Raw genomic sequence first — 17,930 nt, forward strand, 5'->3', positions numbered from 1 at the left:
ATTATTGTACATTAGACAGAAAGTTAAAAGGACACTGCCAGAGTATGCAAAAGTACAGGTTTTAGTAAGCTATTATAGCGCATATATACTTACAGGATATTTAAGACACACATTTAGAAGGCATATATCTATTACAGCACATAGAAATTAAAAAGGTAAGTAGAATTATTAACAAATCTAGCTGAACATTTACAGACACAAGTTAATACAGTACACGGTAATTATGCTTCAAGGCCAGTTATAAAGGTATCCCTCTAGTTAGTTAGTCTTTAGAAAATAGCCATCATGCTTGATAGGCTATATAATAAAAAAGGAATGGACTAGACAATACAGTGTTTGAGGATCGGAATCCATGGAAAACAGGGAAAGGTTTCACTTGCTACACAACTTTATAAGGTACAAAACATAGGCAGTAGTGAGTGTAATTTTACCATTACAGCACAGAGCAACAGGGAAGAAAAATAGGCAGGGTAAACAGTTCATACTCTGTCTAACCTTATTGGAGACTGACAGAAACAAGTTGATGATGTGTATGGCATTTTCTTTATGCTGTTAATGGAACAGCAGGGTTCAAAGAATTACCTGGCCTAATCAGTTTTAGAAACCATAAAATTAAAAGACACTGATTTTCAGAATAATGCACAGGTTTTAGATATATCACACATACATCAGAACTTAGACTTAAAGACTCTAAAGACTATGGATCTAGGTAATGGGGGTAATCACTGGAGCAAGTATATTTACTACCTATGGAGCTGTTAAAGCTATTTGGAAATTACATAAGTTAGCCAAGTTGTTGGAGATATTCGTTGACAGTACCTTTGAGACCATAAAGGACATTGCTATCTATCAGGACACATCTGCAGATTATGAGTGAGGTGGCATAAAGCCCATATATTCAAACCAGATTACAGTAGTTAGTAATACAGATATAAGGTAATTACAAAAGAAGGTCCCTGTAAAGTTTTCATCAGGGACCTCAGGGGGAGCTGTTAGATTAAAGTTTTTCACTTAAAAGTAATTGGGCACAAGGGAAAATATGGGTTTACTTGAATAGACCGAATTTTCACTTACTCAAATTTTATTTTACTGAGACAACACCAAACTGTCACTAAATCAAAACTACATACTACCAAAAATTTTAACTGGGAAACAAGACACTTGGCCAATATGGTGAAATTTGCTCTTTTCTGCACTGTAGTGTGAACCCAGAGTTGGTATATTTAGTAGGGGTGTGTGTGTGTGTGTGTGTGTGTGTGTGTGTGTGTGTGTGTGTGTGTGTGTGTGTGTGTGTGTGTGTGTGTGTGTGTGTATGTGCAAGGATGCAGACCCCACCTGAGTGGGTTTGACATAGTCCGGTATATTTTCAGTTTTACTGTTGGCCAGGTGTCATTTCCCAGTTAAAACATTTGGTAGTGTGTAATTTTGATTTAGTGACATTTCTGTGTTTTTGTCTCAGTAAAATAAAATTTGGGTAAGTGAAAATTCGGTCTACTCAGGTAGACCCCAGAATATAGTGTCAGATTTGTGTTTTCATTTATGTATGTAGTTTCAGGGAAAGGCAGTTCAGTAGAAGTGAAAAGATGATCTTGCTGGCTAAGCATGAAATGTGTAGAAATAACAGTTCTCAAGGAAAATAATACACTGTTTCTCTCTTAAGGAAAAGATATGTGTACTTGCAATGGAATGCAAGACAAAGAATAGACAGGCATCAGGCCTGAGAACCAAGGTTAAGGGGAGTGGAAATGGCTCCCAGAGGAAAGTTACTGGGTTGAAGTAATATAATATAAGTATGTTTAGGACACAGAAGTTCGTTGAAGTCTGGTACAAGGCTTGTTCAGATATCATAATGGAACTACTTTTGTGCTTTCAGTTATCTGATGCTGCTATATACCATTTGAATATGCTGCTATTGTATTGTATGATACTCACTACAATAACTATTATTAAGCAATCAGTGACAACATAACTCTGATTTCTTCCATTAGGTAAAATAGCTAAGTAAATAAATATAGAAACAAATAAATAAGCACATACTAAATTGCTTCTGTATGTCAATCTGGCTACCAAAAAATATATATATTTGCTTTGGGCCTATATGGTTAGCAAAATTGCATAACCAAATAAGCTCTTTGTTTGTCTTCTTCTCAGTCATTTGACCACATAATCCAGTGATTAGTGTATGCCTACAGCTAGTTAATTTACTTAACATCGTGTAGATGAAGTTCATCACTTTGAATGGCTAGTCTTTCTTTTGAAGTATTCCTACCAACAAGTTCAAAATTCTTTTTCTTTTTTCTTTAAGAAGAATGCACTGGTAGTCCATGGTGTAGCCCATGCACATAAAAATAAAATGAATTTTAAGTACTTATGTCTGAAATGCCAGAAAATCAAAAGAAGAATATATAATATGATTTTCTTTTATTATTATTTCAAAATAGAAGTTTATATGCTTTACCATGTAGATTGAACTGTGGTATATTTGAGAGAAAGAAGACTGCAGTCTATTTATAGACAGAAGTAATACATACATTCTGTAGGCAGATATAAATATCTATTGGGTGCACCTGATTTATGATGTTCATATTGTGCAGGCATCACATGTCAAATTGTCTCAGGAAGAAGTCAATAGGTTAGTTGAACATGTGTATCATTTTGGCACATCTTCTTACTAAAACTTCAAGAAGATGCTTCTGTTATTCTGTGTCACTGTGGTACCCATGACTACCTTATGAGGTAGAAATGTAGAGGCCTGCAAACATAATTAAAGTATTAAACTAGAAAGTTAAAAAAACTTACAGTTTATCCTCTGCAGCAAAACTTTGTATATCTTAGACTCTCTATCCATGATATATGATCAAATACTGGAAATTTGCTAGACCCCTAAGATCATGAAACTGAAATTTGCATGTAATCTCAGACACTAACAAGCAAGGTAAAAAATTATTTTTAAGATCTTTTCTAGAAATATGGAACTCACTAGTCATTCAAATCAATGTCTGAAGTTAATCAGCCTTTTCAAGAAGGTCTCAATAACTACTGTAACTCCTGGTGGTGATGCCATTGTAGCTAAAACTGAGTGTCTATATCACATTATCACATGGTTATTTCATCGAGCCACTAAATGTCGGCACCAAAACATCGTTCCAAGAAAATAACAAAAGCTAAATATGTCGAAACACAAAATATTGAAAAGTCATATTTGGCCACTTCGCAATCGCTGCCTCTGAGAATGTGAACAGAACGCTGTACTGAAAAATTGTGAATGTGCATGTATAACGTAATTAGTAGTAGATGTGAAGACAACCAAATATACAACATATTTCCTGAGTGTACACATGACACCTAAAGAAGTGCTTGCAAACAGTCATAAAAGAAAAATAATACATATAACATGTACTGTGCTAATGTAGTGGTATGTTGATGTACTACGTAAGATGTCCTACACCTTCAATAGCATAGCTACAGCTGTCAGGAAGTCCTCTCAACTATATTCAGACCTGTTACTTAACACCACTTACATTCTCTGCTGCTTCTCCAGCATTTTACGCTTTTTAGGTGAAACAGCTGAACCTGCCATGAGTTGTACTCTTGTCTCGTTGACTCTATTCTGCTCACGTACGAGAAAGTTAAGTACAGCCTGTATGTCACAAATACGTTTACCCAGCAGACAACGAACTCACCTGTGCCAACCCTTGATGTAGTTCTGTGTCCTTGGTAACAACAAAGCATTCAATGAAGACACATTCCAAAACTCAGTTGGGAATATCGGTGGGAATCGTGAAACTGATGCAGCCCTTGTCTGTACCTTTCTCGGACGCCCTAAGACATAGACTTCACCAAAATATGTTAGCAAATCTTTCCCTTCAATTGGAAATGTTTTACATAAACTCTGAAATTCACTAACTACATCACTAACATCTAGAAAGAACAACACAACTAATCTTTTAACCGACAACTGAAAGGAACAGGATTGTCCATATAGTGAAGCAAGACCTAAGCTCTGCACCTTATGCCATATAGCCTGGGCAAAATTAAATAAACATCACTTGTGGCTAACATCGGTAAAGTTATACTTAATGCTCTTAATGCATGCCATTTCGAAATCTGTCAGGATATACTTTACAGATAACTGCATATCAACAGAATTCACTAATGTAAATAAGCACTTCCACAAATAGTTACATGCTTTATATGACTTTTTAGTCATTAGACAGTACACCAGAGGGAGACACTTTCTAAGATCACCACATGTAACAAAACCATGCATTGTGTATAACTGCCTACATAATCGAGCTTTGGTAAGGAATATCCCATCCATGTACCAGATGATACTGTTACATAAATCCAGTAGATTGTCATGTGTAGTGAACACCAATACTTGTGTGTTACTGTGAATGTCTACCATTCGGTGTTGTATAAATTTTCCTTCCTTTAAACAACTAGAAGTCATGTCCACTGCACTCAAACATGTTTGGGGTAAAGGGTATGACAACATCTTCCTGCGTCTAACTCTATTTACCTGTTGAAGCATAGACCTACGTGAAGGTAGATGTACAGTACTTTCTGTAGACGTGTTTGCAATAATATCGTCTACAACTAAAGCGGATGTGCTCCTACATAGCTGTGCACTTTCTTTTAACTGATGACATGCTATATATCGTTCAACTTCAGTAGGATCTGGTGCATGACAATGTAGAACCAACTTTAGTAACTCTTCACCGTCTACTACAGTAACAGTTATAGCCCTGCCTTTACATCTTGACACTAACTTCAGCCTACAACACCAACAGTTTTTACCTTTGACAGTTCTTTCTAAGTTGTACAGATACCCATCTACATGTAAAATTGGTTTGTGCTTTTGTGATATCAGCTTCTCATATTTGTTACCAATTACGCCTGAAGCAGATTGCGAAGCTTCAGCCATTGCTATGATGTGTATATGGTGTAACGTATGTAACCGTTGAGTTAGTTTTGTAATTTATAATCTGTTACATTGTATTTCCGGTGTCATAAATATAATTTCACTATCCAGTAGCACACAACCTAGTGGTATTTAGAATATATGTGTTTGATACATTTCATCTATATATATATATATATATATATATATATATATATATATATATATATATATTTTTTTATGTTTTATTTGTTTGTTACTGCAACGCGGGAAAACGGATATTACGTAGAACTCCTCAATATTTAACATGGACCAACTATAACATTTCGATAACTGTGTTTTCAACATATTTAGCTTTTGTTATTTTCTTGGAATGACGTTTTGGTGCCGACATTTAGTGACTCGATGAAATAAAAATGTGATAATGTGATATAGATGCAAAACTGAACCTCTCTAACCCCAGTGGCATCTTCTTTTAATACTCCCTTGTTCTCTTCAGAGCTCTACAAGGCTTTCATTTAGATCCCTTCTTTATTATCCTTCTTCCCTCATCCACATCAATCTTAACAGACAACTAAGAGGACTAATTAAGTCCAACAAAGCAAGTTTTGAGGTAAAGATAGTGTGCCAGGATAAGGACAAACATAAGGCTTTCTTAGCAATGACCAGAACTTCAAAGGCAGCACACAACAGTATGCTGAATGGTTAGCAAATGGAGCCATGTTCACATAACTGTGAGATATAGCAAATCTTATGGCTGATAAACTTTACCCTCCTTCTACTCCTGACTGCCCCCCCAGGAAAAAACATCTAACACAATCCCTCCAAATATCAGAAGGGAGCATGTCTTATATGTGGTCTCTAAGGCCAAAAATACAGCTTTGATGGGCCCCAATAATATCCCCAGGATGCCTCCTAAATAGCCTGAAATGATCTATCAGGTCCACTGGAGTCACTTCAACCATAGCCTTTGCACAGGCTTCATGTTGCATGAATGGAATACTGCAGTGGTCATCCGTCTCCCAAGGGCGACCCATTTTCATATGCAAAGCCATGGAAGAAATTATAATGGAAATGATTAATGACATAGGAAATCTTCAGATACAGGGCCCAACCCATTATGGTTTTGTCAAAGGCAAGTCATGCCTATTGAACCTGATAGACTTCTTTGAGAAGGTCACAGAGGCAATGGATGAAGGCAAAATGGTGCATACTGCCTACCTTGACCTAGCTAAGGCAATGTATGCAATACCCCACTGGAGCATTGTAAACAAATTCACAATATTAGGCATAAAGCCTTGTGTAACTCACTGAATAGCTAGCTGACTCACAGACCGGACCCAGGAAGTTATTAATGGAGAGTCCACTTCCACAAAGAGGCTGGTCACCAGTGGAGTTCCAATGGCTCTCTGCTGGGTCATCTACTCTTTAGCATCTGTTGTTTAAAAGTCAAGGCCAATGTCAAGGGCTTTTGGCTTACCAAGTTTACTGAAGATTCCAAGCTAGGAGCAATCACAGGAACCACCAAAGATACTAACATCTTATAGGAAGTTCTAACACAGGCAAATGACTGATGTCAAAGCCGCAGCTTAAAACGCAATGCCAAGAAATGCATAATAGTATCTTTTGTGAAGTCAGCTACCCAGGGAAACTACATCATTGATAAAACACCTCTAAATGTAGATACAACAGCAAGGGATAAGGGGACTCACGCAGATAATAACCTGACTTTCAACTAATAGATATGTAAGGCAGTAAGGGAATCATTCTGTGTTGCTCAACTTATAAGTAAGGGCATGGCATCTAGGTCCAGGGAAGTTATTGTGCCACTGTACTCAGCCATCAGCAGACCCATCATTGAGTTTAATGCCCCCTTTGATATGTACCTGACTAGGCACATGCAATAAATGGAATGCTCACTTAGGTTTCTCACAAAAATAATACAGGGCATACGCACAATGAGCTATGCAGATCACCTTAAAGCTCTTTCTCTGTTGTTTCCTACATACTGCTGAGTGGTAATTTATGCCTGGCATACAAGGCATCTTTGGATCCTGCTCTGATGGCCCTTTTGCATGCCCACAAAATGAACAGCACGAGAACTAACAGCTTTAGGGATTTAAACTTTGCTTGTCACTTAAACAGGACATACTAAAGGGACAGGTATGTATCTCAGAGAATCCCCTTCTCTGGAGTATGCTTCCATCCATGTGAAGCAAAGCCCTTCCCTAACCCTATTCAGTTGCAACCTGGACCAGTAAACCAGTGGATGGGAAATCAAAAATTCACCCTGGTCTCACACCTGTGTCTCTGATAGATGGAAACAGCCATTAAATCATTCCCTAAGTAATGAACACCACTTAAACATTTACTGTTTAAATTAACTGGCAAACTCTGGTGTGACAGTGGCTTAGAGTATTAAGGAACTGTTAATGAGCTGTTTCGTGTGTTTCAAGATGATAGGTTTGATTCCCTCGGCTTCCATTGTCTAACTGTGTGACTCTGAGCAAGTCACTTAACCAGACACCACTCCCAGGCTGAGTCTGAGAAATGTCTATGGAGATCAGAGCTCTACCCCTGAAAACAAATACAAATAAATAAATACATAAATAAATAAAATAATGACTAAGGCACAATAACTCGTGGAATACATTTGGGCTGCATGGCTAGGCTTATAAAGGCCCCAGTGGTTGTTAGTTTAGTATACATCTATGAACCTCTGAACACCAGTCATATTATCCCCCCTCAACCCCCCCATCATACCACCATATCCATAGTATTTCACATTTTACTGTTATACTGGATTTTATAACTTTTACTGCTTGAGTCTCATGCCACCTTTGATTAAACCACCAGATGATTTAATTGCTTATAATTTCTGGGTTTGCATATTATATAATTTGGTAATGTTTATTGCTGTCTCAGCCTCATCTCTATATCCCTTTAAGGTTCTTTTTTAAATTTTTTTTGTGAAGTTGTAAAGACAACAGGTCAACATCAATTGAAGTGGCCTAACTGAATGTTTTCTTGATGAAAAGTCAACATTTGTGCCTAAAATATTGCAGGAAAAAAACTGCATCAGCTTGACTGCTTGATTTCACCAACAGATCTAGTAACTGCTTATAGCTTTTAGCATTGCATACTATATAATTTGGTGCTTTGTGGTGACAGGCAATTGTGTACCTGTGTAACTCTCCTATCCTCTCTATTATTACCCCCTAAACTTTATATATTTTTGTGTGTGCATGTGTTTACTGAGCGTAAAGAAAGCTTTCTTTAGGGAAAGCAGACACATGTGAGTGGCTGCTCAGCTGTACATTGTCCCTTATATCTTCTGGTGTTTCACACTTTGAGGAAAGGTGGGATTGATGGGTTCACACAAGACTGAATCTTATGTTGGAGAGTTAAGGGACTTACAGAGAAAGAAAGAAAAATACAAGTAGTGTACTGATACTCCTAATTAAAATTTAAGTTCAAATGATGCTTTTATTTTTTGACATTGTGTGTGTAGTAGTCATAGGTTCATAGGTGCGTACTAGGCTAATGACCACTGGGGCCTTTTTAAGCCTAGCCATGCATCCCAAATCAATGGTAAGTATCAAAAAGTGCCTGAGAGATGAACCATTTACAAGCAAGGGCCTGAGAGATGAACCATTTACAAGCAAGGGCCTGAGAGATGAACCATTTACAAGCAAGGGCCTGAGAGATGAACCATTTACAAGCAAGGGCCTGAGAGATGAACCATTTACAAGCAAGGGCCTGAGAGATGAACCATTTACAAGCAAGGGCCTGAGAGATGAACCATTTACAAGCAAGGGCCTGAGAGATGAACCATTTCTAGGCTGCCTGTTTTCCATTAGAGACATAGGTGCCAGACCAGGAATGAATTTCCTGTTCCCCATCCAGTTGTCCAAGTTACACTTGAATTGGGTTAGGAAGGAACTATGCTTCACATAGATGGAGAGGCTGTTTCAGAGAAGGGGTAGTCTGTGGGATACACATGCATCTCTCCTGCAAGACCTATTTATATCACAGGCAAGGTTTGAGTCTTTAAAACAAATAATTCTGGTGCTATTTATTTTGCATATACACAAGAGGTCCATCAGAATGGGGTCCCACAATGCCTTGTATGCCAGGCAAAGATCACTCCTCAGTAGCCTGTAGGAGACAGAATACAGGGATGGGACTTTGGGGTGGTCTGCATAGGGCATGTTATTTATGCCATGTATTCTTTTAGTGAGTAACCTCTGTGGACATTCCATTTATTGGATGCACCTGGTTAGGTATATACTGAAGTGGGCATTGTATTCAATGATAGGTCTGATGAATGCCAAATACGGTGGAGCAATGGCCTCCTTGGACCTAGATGCCATACCTTTGTTTGTAAGTTGCACAACATAGAATGATTTCCTTGCTACCATAGACACACGATGGTCAAAATCTAGATTACTGTCTATGCATGTTATCAATATGATAGCTGCAAGGGGTGGCTTATTTCCTGAAGGAAACTACTATGCATTTCTTGGCATTTACTTTTGGTTCATGGCTCAGGCACCAATTATTTGTCTTTGTCAGCCCTTTTTGGAGAACATTAGCATACCAGCTTTCACTACCATGCTCCATGTCCGTGTTGATTCCCAAGGAATTTAATCAGTTAGAGGTCTTCCAGTATGTGCCTAAACATTGTCTGTACTGGCATGAATGCATTCTGTGCACAGTATTTAGTATACTGCCTGTAAGTACTCTGATTAATAGACATAGAGCATGGTATTGGCAGGTGGCATATAATGACTACTGTGGGCTTTGAATTATGCACAGGTGTGTTTATTATACAGTGGTGTAATAGGTGAACAGTGCTGCAGGTGGGAGACTGCTGTGTAGTATGCTAGCACTGCACAGCCCAGCAGAAAACACTTACTTATTAAGATATGTCAGATCATATCTTATTTAGTTATTTCTAGCTGTTCTACACTCCTCTCTTATGCCACATTGTAATTATCCATATAGTTTTAATTTTTAAGCATGATGGTAGAGTTAAGGTTATTACAATGTTATGGTAATGAAGAGAGTTATTGCCCTATGAGATCCCACTGGTAAGAGCTCAGCTGTGTCTCTGTATGGGTTCTGGGTTAAGAGTAATTATAGTAGCAGGTTTGCCTGTACTACAGGGATTTCCTTTTCCTGTTTGCATTTTACTATAGAGCAATTAAAGTACTGCTTGTAAAAGAAGACTGCCTGTAAAAATTGTAAAAGAAATCAAAATTCCAAGGAACAGATCCTGAAATTCACGTTTTTCACACTAGCAAGCCATTTGTCAGCATTCTGCAATTACATGCAGAGGAACTACAGACTGTAAAAGATGTCTTTCATTTTTTTTTACCCTCAGAGACTTTAATACATGTGGGAGACATGTATTATTTTCCAGTACTCTAATATGCAGGCGCTAATAAAGTTCATTTGCTGTACAGAAAGTACAGTGTCTCTCAATTTTTAAAGCTGACTATAATATCCCAAATGAAGGTCTTCATTAAATGACTTTTTTATTTTAACTACTTACCAATATACAGTTTAATATATAGCCTTTCATTATTAGCGCTGTCATTTGTTATTATTTATGTCATGTTTGTGTGTGTGGCAAGAACCATTTTATCTATCTATCTATCTATCTATCTATCTATCTATCTATCTATCTATCTATGTATCCATCTATCTATCTATCTATCTATCTATCTATCTATCTATCTATCTATCTATATAGCTATCTATATATCCATTCATCCATCTATCCAGTTTTTAATTGTTTTCATTATAGTTCAACAAACAGAAGAACACGGAGGAAACTTGTTTTGATGGCTATTATTAAGTATGGTAATCAGAACTTTATACCCTTGGGATTTAATTATAATCAATAATTTCAACAAAGCTCTGGGATGGAATCATAGTTAGGAATTCAGAAGAAAGCCCCTATGGTGTTTCAGTACAATCAGTGATATACACAGTAGAGAAAATCGAGATGATACATGTATTTTAAATTGATTATAACCTTGAATATAAATCCCATCTAAATAAAGTACAAGAATACTTTTTGTAATTACATCATCCAGATCAAACTCTTAAAGGGATCTTTGTCACTAATGCTATGTGCCTGGTTTCTTATACTGGCTATGTATGCTTCAAGCCCTAAATCTATATCATAATTATGATGTTGCAACAATAAATTGCATTTCTTTTTTTTTTTTTCAATAATAAATCTTTATTGTTTTACCATTTTCCAACAAACTTAAACAAAACAAAATATCAATAAATTCCAACTGTTTCTAATAATAACACAATAACATATATACAATATTTACATGAATGCTTCCAATTGTAACAGCAGATTATAGAAAAACATATGAGAAAAAAGAAGAAAAAAAAGTTATACATAGATCAAATATCTACCTTTTACTTATTACTAAATTTCCCTTATAAGGTATATATATCTCAGAGTAAACTTGGGTTCAATGTATTACGTCAATATAATATTAAAAATTTGCTCTCATATTTTCGGATTATTGATATTTTTATTATGATCGTTAAGGAGTAATTTGTGGGCTAATATATGTCTCATTGCTAGAATCTTAAAGTTCTCCCATGATGTTTGAGATGAATTTAACCAGTTAGTAGCTATATATAGTTTCATTAATAAAAAAATATTAATAAGTATAGTAACTTGGGATCTAGAGAACTGTTTTGGAGGGATATGTAAAATCATAAATTCCCATGAGAGTGTTGAACTTTGATAGCCCATCTTTTGAAGTTGTATTCTTAGGGAGTTCCAACGTTTATAAATACATTTGCAGCTCCAGAAGATATGAAGAAGGTCTGCTGATTAACCTTTACAGTATGGACAGTTTGGAGATTTTTTAGAATTGAATTTATGCAAGCTAAGGCGTGTATAATAAGCATTATTAAATATCATAAGCTGAGTATACATCAATTTTTGAAGAGAAATTGATTTAATTGTTAAGTTAATTGCTTTTAGTATTTGATTTTCTTCTATCAGTGGCATTTTTTCCTTCCAGTAGTTTGACAAAAGAACTTTATTCTGAAATTTGAAATCTTTTATTAATTTATTTGTAGCTGCTATAAATTTAACATCTTGTGAAGAGTTTGCCACAAATTTGAACATTTTGTTAAACCCTCATCTTTAATTTTGAAATCCTTAAAGTAACTTATGGAAAGTTCCTTAATCTGTCTCAATATAACTAAATATGATTTGGGCCGATTCATTTATTGTCTTATTTCATTAGTTGAATATTTTAGGTAAGGGTATACATCAAGTAAAGTTAAATTAATCATAAGAGGGAAATTTTTTGATTTATTAATTTATTATTAATTTTCAGGTTAGGATTTCTATGAAAAGGTTGGAAGACCATCATATGTTGCATGAGATTTAATGAATGAAATACGTTTTGTACTGATGTTATATATAATTTAATGTGATCCATTATATCATATAATTTAAACTTTTCCTTTCCTAAGAAATATATGTTTAAAATTCAAAATTACCCACGTTGGTGACCATTTATTACTAGCTGTATCGTAATTAGCAATTCTTAAGATTCTGTTAGAGTTTATTATTAAGTAGTAAGTTTCAAAATTTGGTAGATCCAATCCCCCTCTATTTTTTGGGGTCATCAATTTATCATATGATATCCTAGTCTTTCTTGGGTCCCAAATAAATTTAGCCGACTCCCTATGTATTTGTTTAAAAAAATCTTAGAGATTGGAACTTGAGCAGATATAAAAATATATAATAATCTGGGTAAAACATTCATTTTAATAATTGAAACTTTTGCTAATACAGGTAACGTTAAATTATTCCATCTCCTAAAATCAAATAATATATGATCCCAAACCAATTTAATATTAGTAATATAAAAATCTTTATCATCTGTAGAAAAGGTAATATCCAAGTATTTAATTTTATCTTCAGATTTTACCTGCCCCACCAATGGCAGAAGCGAAAAGGGTTTGGGAGTTTTTAAAGGAAATATGTTTGTTTTTTAATATTAATTTTGTAGTTAGATATTGCTGCAAAGTCCTCCACCACTTTTAGTAACTTGTCAGTGTCTGAAATTGGTGTTGTACAGTATATATTAAGATCATCAGCAAAAGCCGCCATAGATATTTTAGTTCCATATAATATAGGGGCATTATGATATACATTCTGTTTAATATATAAAAAGAGAGGCTCTAGGTATATATTAAATAATAAAAGGGACAAAGGACAACCCTGACAAGTTCAGTTTTTAATTTGTATTCTTTTAGAAAAGCTTTTATTAATATATAAAGTTGTGTAAGGATTGTTATATAGAATTTGTAACATTAAGATAAATTCATGAGGTATATTAAAATATGGTAAAGTATCAAACAAAAACTTTATATTAACCCTATCAAAAGCCTTTTGCGCATCAATTATAAGTGCATAGATATTTAAATTTTTTTTGTTTAGCATAAGAGATTAATGTATGAAGTGTTAATGTATTGTCACTAGTTTGCCTAGCAGTTATAAAACCAGCTTGCTCATTAGATATTATTTGATTCATTATTTTTCCCAGTCTATTAGCCAGAATAGAGGTCAAAATTTTCATATCTACATTTAATAGTGAAATTGGTCTATAATTATCTGGATTTTGGTCATCAGCATTAACTTTAGGTATAAGAATAGTTTTTGACGCATTAAAATGGGGGTCATTGATTTTATTATTAATTATGTAATTAAATACATGTGAGAGTATTTTACCAAGAATATCACAAAAAGTTTTGTAAAATTCAGCAGTCAAGTCATCAGGACCCGATGCTTTATATGATTTGAAGTGTTTAATTATATATATTATTTCTTCGTCCGATATAGGTTTAATTACATTTTTTTGAGAATTATCATCTATTTTTGGAAAACTGATTTTTTGGAAAAATTCTTTATCAGACCTATTTAAAGATGAATCATTTTGATCAGCATAAATATTAGAGTATATTCGTTCAAAAATATTAACGATATCTTCAGTTTTAGAATATATTGTATTGTCAAAATGTATTTCCGAGATTAATGATACTGTTTTCGATTGATTAATAATCCTATCTAATGCCCTTGATGGCGTTTGAATATGATTGGCATATCTCGCTAACATTTTATGTTCATAAAACGTCAACTTATTATTTTGAGTTAAAAAAAGATCTTTTTGACATTTAAACAGTTCCGTCTCTGTTTGACTGTTATAATTCTGAATCAGCTCTTGATCAAGTAATTTTATTTTATCTTCCAATTTTTTTTACATCTCTAATTTGCATTTTTTGTAATATGAGGCTTTTTGCAAAAAGATCCCACTTACCTGTGCTTTAACTGTTGCCCATTCAATATCGGGAGGATGTTGTGGTTTCTCTAGTTTAACTAGTAGGCGATTAAGAACATCTATAATTTCCTGTATTATTTCTTCTTTATTTAACAAATTTGGATTTAAAGACCAATTATAACCCCTGTGTAGCAAATTATATCTAGGATCTTTAGAAAAACTTAATGAAATTTTTGAATGGTCAGATAAATAACGAGCATGTATAAAGACTAATGGTTCAAAATTAGTCATTGTTTCTGAAATCAAAAAGAAATCTATTCTAGACCACATTTTGTGACACGTTGAATAAAAAGTAAAGTTATTTGTATTAAGGTGATTATTTAGATATTTAAAAGGGTCATATAATTGAAAATCCTCTTTTAAATCCCTTAGTGCTACCACCGCTTGCCTATTAAATGACCTTTGTGGACAAGACCTATCCAATTTTGGATTCTGATAGGAATTCCAATCCCCTCCTATAATTATGTAATAATTATTATACTGATTTAAAAGTGGATAAAGTGATGCTATGAAAAATTGTTGATTAGTACATGGTACATATACGTTAAGAAGTAAAATAGGTTTATCATGAAGAGTAGAGGACAGAATAACATAGCACCATCTTCCTTCTTTATCTATTTTAGAATCCAAAATTTTTCCTTGATATTGATTTTTAATAACTATAGCTACCCCTGCACTATTTGTTTTACCTTCCGAGGCTATGACCTCTCTAATCCAGTTCCTTTTCTTGATATCTGCCCATTGATCATTAGTTAGATGAGTTTCTTGAAGTAATATAAAACACGCCCTAGCCTGCAAAAATAAATGAAGAAATAATTTCCTTTTCTTTAAGTTCTGGAGCCCTTTTGTATTCCATGAGTCTATTTCCCACATTGCAATATGTTATTTAATGTAACAAACATTTAAAAAGGGGAAGTATAATGTAATCAGAGACTTTTTAAAGATATATATAGTTTGGAAGCATTCTTGAAATCCCGTCCCATACCAGTGCCTACCCACTCTACCCTCGGACCGAGACATGTACAGGTCTTGTACAGGGTAAGAAATTATATTGATTAAAAACATAAACCTACGTATAATCTTCAGGTTATAATAACTCAAATATATACCATAAGCAGAACCTATATAAACTAAAATTAATTCTACAAAGCCTAATCTAAACATCCCCTACTAAACACTACTGTTCAACATCTCTTATATTAACTATTCTTTGAATAAATCATGTAAGAAATATGCAACAGCATGTATAGAGGTTTCAGTACTTCTGATTAACTAGCTAGAAACTACTTAAAGGTACTAGCTAACATATCTTGATAAAAATATTCACCGATTAAAGAAAGCTAAAGATATCTTAAGTATATAAGTAATTAGCTTGCTCAGTTTCTATGTACATCTCTATTTAAACAATAGAAATCACATATGATAAAACCTATTAATCATAAAGTAGGATGAGGATCCAGTACTTGGTCAGCATTGTCTTCTATTATTCAAACAACAGGTGTGAGAGAAAAAAAAAAAAAAAGAAGCATCCTGATATATTATAGCAATATAATAATATAAGCATCTACATAAAATAAATAACTACCTTCTCTAGTGTCAATATTAACTTCTTCATTATTTAAACATTTCAGTTTAAGACTAACCACTGGTACTATTAGGTACTGCCAAGCTTGATGTTTTAACTATTAACATCAGGAATTATCAGGAGTATAAAAACACATCACATATATCTAGTGGTATATGAGTCATTACTATATGGTAAAATTAAATATAATGTCTAGTGTAGTTGTTATATATGTGTACATTATTGGTATTAAGGGATTAACTAAGTCCTTTCAGTAATAATTATGAAGTAGTAAAACAATAACTGTTTAGCCTTAAATAAATTTCTTGTTAAGCCTTGATGTATTGTAAAATTGCAAGAATTTACTATTTCAGAAGATGTAAGTATGACAACTTGTATATATGTGTTTAAATTAATATCAGACAACGTCTTTTATTGTTTCTTTTAGATTACTCATTTCAACAGAGTTCACATCGGATTTCCAAGCCTGGAAATCAGACCAAACGTTCGCAAAGGGGGATCCTTAATAGAAACGGACTTCCAGAAGTGCCACAGTAAATACCGCACCCTCAGAAGCATCACAGTCATTTCCTGTCTCTTCGTAGAGGAACAAGCTTTGCGAAAGCTATAAAACTTTGGGAGACACTCGCTAATGTCCAGGATTTAAAAAACAAACTCTTATCTGATCAAGAAGAGACCTAAGACACCAAAAGTTCAAAACAAAGGATTACTAAGACCTCGAGCCACAGCAACAGATGAATCTGACCTCGGATGACATGCCAGTCGCAACGGAAAGCCATATCAAGTCTCTGAAGCAGGTAAAGACTTAAAAAGTTTCAAAAAGGTAGTTTTTGCTTTATTTTTTTGTTGAAACAGAATATCTAGACCCATCAATTGCAAATATTAACATATTAGAATATTTCATTTGAAATTTTATATGCTTTTCAATGAGAAATTTACAGTAAGGAGATAATGATTGTCTAGCTTGCCTGATTTGCAAAGGCAGGTCCTGAGCCACAGAAATTCTATTGTTATTCCACATAACATAGCCCCCAATTTTCTTAATAGTTGTAAGAATTCTATTGACATCTTGGTAGTTAAGGATTTTAACATACACAGGTCTTGGGCTATTTGAAGCCTGAGCTTCCCTCAGAGCTCTGTGTGCTCTTTCTATGATTATTTGTTTTGTCATATCAGGGTCTTTAAGAAGAATTGTGAGTATTTGTGTAATAGATGTAATTAAGTCATTATATTGTACAGACTCCGGGATTCCTCTGATAGTTATATTATTTCTTCTGGATCTCGCCTCTAGATCAGTTATTTTAGCTTGAATAGCAAGAATATCCAGATCGTGTATATCTGATTTTTTTGCAAGCAGAGTTAATTTATCTTCATTTTCTGATATCCGAGCTTCAGTTTTGTCCATTCTTTCAAGAATTTGAGTACAGGAAATTCCAAAGGTTTGTACTTGTGCAGTTAATTCTTTCAGAGCTTCTTGAATAGGTAACAAAGCAGTTTTGATATCTTCCATGTTTAGCATTTGGTCAGGTTTATTTTTGGTCCCTGGTTTTGATTGTTCCTGCTGTTTTATAATTTTTTGTCTTTTCGAAATTACATCCTTTTCCGGTGACTGCAGTTCTGAAAGTTTAGTTTTTGTAGTAGTTACATCCATATTTTTGTCTTCTTTCGACATTTTATATCAGTACTGGAACTCAGAGTATACTGTATAGACAGCTCCTTTGTTTGCAACTCTCTTCAGAGCCAGCTAATCTATGATAATCCTGTTAGATACTGCACTTTTCCTCAGTTTATTCGCTTCTTGAAGGCTAATTAAGTGAAGTTGAAGTTATTTTTACCAAGATTTCCTGTTTAAAGGTTCTTAATATCACTTCAGGGTTTGGATTTCCTCAGGTTATATGCAGAGATGTAGATCAGCAGTGTTCACTGAATGGCAGCCATCTTTGAATCCTCTGCATTTCTTTTTTTTTTATTTATTACAACACTGCTTTTGCCTTTATTTAATTGCTTTGTATTTCTGTAGGACCAAGCTCAGTGGAGTCTCAGGAGC

This window comes from Protopterus annectens, chromosome 10.part0, assembly GCF_019279795.1.
Source record: "Protopterus annectens isolate FY-2018-M chromosome 10.part0, PAN1.0, whole genome shotgun sequence".
Lineage (NCBI taxonomy): Eukaryota > Metazoa > Chordata > Ceratodontiformes > Protopteridae > Protopterus > Protopterus annectens.